General features: G+C 38.2%; 1 protein-coding gene across 1 annotated transcript in view; it reads right to left on the minus strand.

The window, feature by feature from the left end:
* Positions 1-6,000, minus strand: part of CAMK2D (calcium/calmodulin dependent protein kinase II delta) — a 284,942-nt gene that overhangs the window by 57,869 nt on the left and 221,073 nt on the right.

Genomic DNA, 6,000 nt, shown 5'->3' on the forward strand with positions numbered 1-6,000 from the left:
TGGGGATGAGGAAAGGTGCACCATCTTATAAGTGAATTTAATTTAACTATCAAGACATATAATAAAATGGTAAAACAATATTCTAAACCCACAGCAGAGATTCAGAAATGTAACAAAAGGCAGAAGAATCCATTATAATGTTCCTGGCAGTGGGCAGTGGGGGGTTATTTGCCCCAAATATGTAATATTAGAATATCTAAGACATTGCTGTGGTTAGGTGCATGATCCCAAGGCATTCTAGGCATGCAATTAAAAGATGCTACTATCTCTAAAGAAAATGGGAGCTGGTGGCAAATATATGCTTTAAATAGGGCATGGCTTCTCACAAAGGGATTTGGCTGCCTGTAAAAAAAAAAAAAAAAAAAAAAAAAAAAAAAACAACACGTAAAAAGAAAAGGTAAGAACTCATAAAATACCTAGAAACAAATGACAATGACCCAAAACTATGGGATGCAGCAAAAGTAGTTCTAAGAGGGAAGTTTATAGCAATACAATCCTACCTCAAGAAACAAGAACACCTCAAATAAACAACCTAACCTTACACCTAAAGCAATTAGAGAAAGAAGAACAAAAAAAACCCCAAAGTTAGCAGAAGGAGAGAAATGATAAAGATCAGATCAGAAAGAAATGAAGGAAACAATAGCAATGATCAGTAAAACTAAAAGCTGGTTCTTTGAGAAGATAAACAAAATTGATAAACCATTAGCCAGACTCATCAAGAAAAAAAGGGAGAAGATTCAAATCAATAGAATCAGAAATGAAAAAGGAGAAGTAACAACGGACACGGCAGAAATACAAAGGATCATGAGAGATTACTACAAGCAACTCTACGCCTATAAAATGGACAACCTGGAAGAAATGTACAATTTCTTAGAAAAGCACAAATATCCAAGACTGAACCAGGAAGAAATAGAAAATATAAACAGACCAATCACAAGCACTGAAATTGAGACAGTGATTAAAAATCTTCCAACAAAGAAAAGCCCAGGACCAGATGGCTTCACAGACGAACTCTATCAAACATTCAGAGAAGAGGTAACACCTATCCTTCTCAAACTCTTCCAAAATATAGCCGAGGGAGGAACACTCCCCAACTCACTCTACAAGGCCACCATCACCCTGATACCAAAACCAGACAAAGATGTCACAAAGAAAGGAAACTACAGGCCAATATCACTGATGAACATAGATGCAAAAATCCTCAACAAAATACTAGCAAACAGAATCCAACAGCACATTAAAAGGATCATACACCATGATCAAGTGGGGTTTATTCCAGGAATGCAAGGATTCTTCAATAATATGCAAATCTATCAATGTGATATGCCATATTAACAAATTGAAGGATAAAGACCATATGATAATCTCAATAGATGCAGTAAAAGCTTTTGACAAAATTCAACACCCAATTATGATAAAAACTCTCCAGAAAGTAGGCATAGAGGGAACTTACCTCAACATAATAAATGCCATATATGACAAACCCATAGCCAACATCATTCTCAATGGTGAAAAACTGAAACCATTTCCTCTAAAATCAGAAACAAGATAAGAATGCCCACTCTCACCACTATTATTCAACATAGTTTTGGAAGTTTTAGCCACAGCAATCAGAGAAGAAAAAGAAATAAAATGAATCCAAATTGGGAAAGAAGAAGTAAAGCTGTCACTGCTTGCAGATGACATGATATTATACATAGAGAATCCTAAAGATGCTACCAGAAAACTACTAGAGCTAATAAATGAATCTGGTAAAGTAGCAAGATACAAAATTAATGCACAGAAATCTCTTGCATTCCTAAACACTAATGATGAAAAATCTGAAAGAGAAATTAAGGAAAGACTCCCATTTACCACTGCAACAAAAAGAATAAAATACCTAGGAATAAACCTACCTAAGGAGACAAAAGAGCTGTATACAGAAAAGTATAAGACACTGACGAAAGAAATTAAAGATGATACAAACAGATGGAGAGATATACCGTGTTGTTCTTGGATTGGAAGAATCAACATTGTGAAAATGACTCTACTACCCAAAGCAATCTACAGATTCAATGCAATCCATATCAAAGTACCAATGGCATTTTTCACAGAGATAGAATGAAAAATTTCACAATTTGTATGGAAACACAAAAGACACTGAATAGCCAAAGCAATACTGAGAAAGAAAAACAGAGCTGAAGGAATCAGGCTCCCTGACTTCAGACTATACTACAAAGCTACAGTAATCAAGACAGTATGGTACTGGCACAAAAACAGAAATATAGATCAATGGAACAGGATAGAAAGCACAGAGATAAACCCACGCACATATGGTCACTGTATCTTTGATAAAGGAGGCAAGAATATACAATGAAGAGGACAGCCTCTTCAATAAGTGATGCTGGGAAAACTGGACAGCTATGTGTAAAAGAATGAAATTAGAACACTTCCTAACACCATACACAAAAATAAACTCAAAGTGGATAAAAGACCTAAATGTAAGGCCAGACACTATCAAACTCTTAGAGGAAAACATAGGCAGAACACTCTATGACATAAATCACAGCAAGATCCTTTTTGACCCACCTCCTAGAGAAATGGAAATAAAAACAAAAATAAACAAATGGGACCTAATGAAACTTCAAAGCTTTTGCACAGCAAAGGAAACCATAAACAAGATGAAAAGACAACCGTTAGAATGGGAGAAAATATTTGCAAACGAAGCAATGGACAAACGATTAACTTCCCAAATATACAAGAAGCTCATGCAGCTCAATATCAAAAAAACAAACAACCCAATCCAAAAATGGGCAGAAGACCTAAATAGACATTTCTCCAAAGAAGATATACAGATTGACAACAAACACATGAAAGGATGCTCAACATCACTAATGATTAAAGAAATGCAAATCAAAACTACAATGAGGTATCACTTCACACTGGTCAGAATGGCCATCAGCAAAAAGTCTACAAACAATAAATGCTGGAGAGGGTGTGGAGAAAAGGGAACCCTCTTGCACTGCTGGTGGGAATAGAAATTGATACAGCCACTATGGAGAACAGTATGGAGGTTCCTTAAAAAACTAAAAACAGAACTACCATATGACCCAGCAATCCCATCACTGGGCATATACCCGGAGAAAAGCATAATTCAAAAAGACACATGCACCCCAATATTCACTGCAACACTATTTACAATAGCAAGGACATGGAAGCAACCTAAGTGTCCCTCGACAGATGAATGGATAAAGAAGATGTGGCACATACATAGAATGGAATATTACTCAGTCATAAAAAGAAACGAAACTGAGTTATTTGTAGTGAGGTGGATGGACCTAGAGTCTGTCACACAGAGTGAAGTAAGTCAGAAAGAGAAAAACAAATACCGTCTGCTAACATATATATATGGAATCTAAAAAAAGCAAAAACAAAACATGGTTCTGATGAACCTAGGGACAGAACAAGAATAAAAATGCAGATATAGAGAATGGACTTGAGAACATGGGGAGGGGGAAGGGTAAGCTGTGACGAAGTGAGCGAGTAGCATTGACATATTCACTACCAAATATAAAATAGCTAGTGGGAAGCAGCCGTATGGCACAGGGAGATCAGCTCGGTGCTTTTTGACCACCTAGAGGGGTGGGATAGGGAGGGTGGGGACATGGGGATATATGTCTACGTATAGCTGATTCACTTTGTTATACAGCAGAAACTAACACAACATAGTAAAGCAATTATACTCCAATAAAGATGTTAAAAAAAAAAAAGAAAGAAAGGTAAGGATAGGATTGAGGAAAATGGAAGGTAGCTCTGCTTATGGCCAAACGGGTTGAAATCTGTGAGATGCCCTGTGGCTCTAAGTTTCTAGAGGCATTCATGAGGGGTGTGTGTGTGTGTGTGTGTGTGTGTGTGTGTGTGTGTGTGTGTATACGCACATGGGAGCACTTATGTTTGTATGTGTACATGCAGTATCTATCTAATATTTATTTACATTTTTCAAGAATCTGATATAGCTCAGACAATAAAGGGGGAAACAACTCTTCATCTATCTTTTTTCCCTCTTCCAGCCAAGTAAGTTAGAGCTTCAAGCCTAGAAGTTACCCTCACATTTCACAGAAGTGAAATCCCATTATGACAAGATATGCCATTTTTTTATTTTATTTTTTTATTTTTATTTTTTTTCGATACGCGGGCCTCTCACTGTTGTGGCCTCTCCAGCTGCAGAGCACAGGCTCCGGACGCGCAGGCTCAGCGGCCATGGCTCACGGGCCCAGCCGCTCCGCGGCATGTGGGATCTTCCCGGACTGGGGCACGAACCTGCGTCCCCTATACAAACTGTACTGTGGAAATGCACTCACACAGAAAATCCAAAAACAAGTGTACCCAAATTTACCAAAGCAATATTAAAACTGAGCACAGTGTGTTTAGTGAGTCTAAACACTAATGATATGTCACAGTTGTTAAAAATGCAGCTGCCCACACTGAGCTCAGAGCCACTAAAGCAGAGGGTCCAAGTTGGGGCTGGACAGTTCTACGTATATAAGTTTCATCACTGATTCTGCTCCACAACCAGGAAAGAATCTCTAGTACAAAATATCAGGGTTTCTTTGTTTTCTTTTTAAATGATCTGATATTCTTCAAGGCCAGTAACAATGATACATTGTGAAAAGTGTTTTCAAATGCAAGAACCAAATAAACGATTTATTTAAGTTATTTAAATGAATGAGATATGATTCAGGAGCTGGAAGGTGGTCCATAATAACATCTTTTGCAACGTAAAAGGCGTGCAAGAAAAAATTTAAAAGTGAACAAGGAAAGCAGAGAGAGAATTTAGTATTCAGGTGAGGGCATCATAATATTCAGCTGATGATCAGAACTACAATGCTGAATCATCTATTTAAATGGGTTCAGGCCCTCTCTTATAAGGCTACAGATCAGTTATCTAGAAACTTCATTTATAAAGAAACACTTTCTAATAATAATAGTAATAATAACTCACACTTATTTATTTTAAAAAATCCTCTCGGAAGTTCTAGGAGGTAAGTGCTATTATTATCTCCGTTTTTATAAGTGGAAGCTAGGGTACTGAGACTTGCCCTGGTTCTGACCCGTCTACACCACAGCCTCTCTCCAACGCCTGGTCCGAGGGCCGCACTCTAGCCGCATCCAACCCCCCACCCCCTAACACATCCTCCATAAGACCTATCTGCGCCTGCCTGTCTCTCAGCGTACTCTGCTCCTCTGAAAATTCATCAGCAGAAACGGATCTGTGATGGGGCTGATTTACTGCAAGGGAAATATTTGAGTTATCTGCCATTAACCTTTACATCTGAACAATAACATTTTGTGGCAATGCTCTAACCCAAAGGATTTTAGAGTTCTTGCTTAGGAAATATTCTCAGGGAGGCAAGAGGAAGACAGAGCTTGGGGCACACCTAAGACCCTACCCTTTAATTAGGCTACAATTCCAACTTATTAGAATAATAATAACTGTTTCCATTTTAAATTGCTTTACAAACTCTAAAACGTCTTCATTTAATGCACACCCTATTTGACCCTCATATAATTCTCAGAGATATTAAGGAGATGGGGTTAGCAGGTGTAAAGCAAAGACTTGAACCCAGGCATTGCGACTCCAAACACTGTGCTCTTCTCACATCTGCCTTCCTAGGCATGGAGGTTAACTCTAAGAGCCCAAGATGCACACAGTGAGATCAAGCACCAAGTTGTTGGGCTAATGATGTAGTGTCAGGAACCTAGAGGGTTAGCTCCTGCCAATGACTCCAGCAGAAAAATTTTCAGAACACCCTGAAGTATCCCTTTTATTTCAGTCTCTCACCTATTTGAAGTATATGTTGACATGAAGAAATTCTGTTGTAAAAACTGTGGTGGAAATCCTCCCCATTCTATACCTTTGAGCGTGCACAGGCTACTTTTTGATTAGAGTTGGTTGTTAAAGGCCTAACTCGGAGCTCAGTCCCCACGGAACAGTCAATTACATTCCAAGATCCACTCTTT

The sequence above is a fragment of the Lipotes vexillifer genome, unplaced genomic scaffold, assembly GCF_000442215.2.
Source record: "Lipotes vexillifer unplaced genomic scaffold, Lipotes_vexillifer_v1.1 scaffold1219, whole genome shotgun sequence".
Taxonomy (NCBI): Eukaryota; Metazoa; Chordata; class Mammalia; order Artiodactyla; family Lipotidae; genus Lipotes; species Lipotes vexillifer.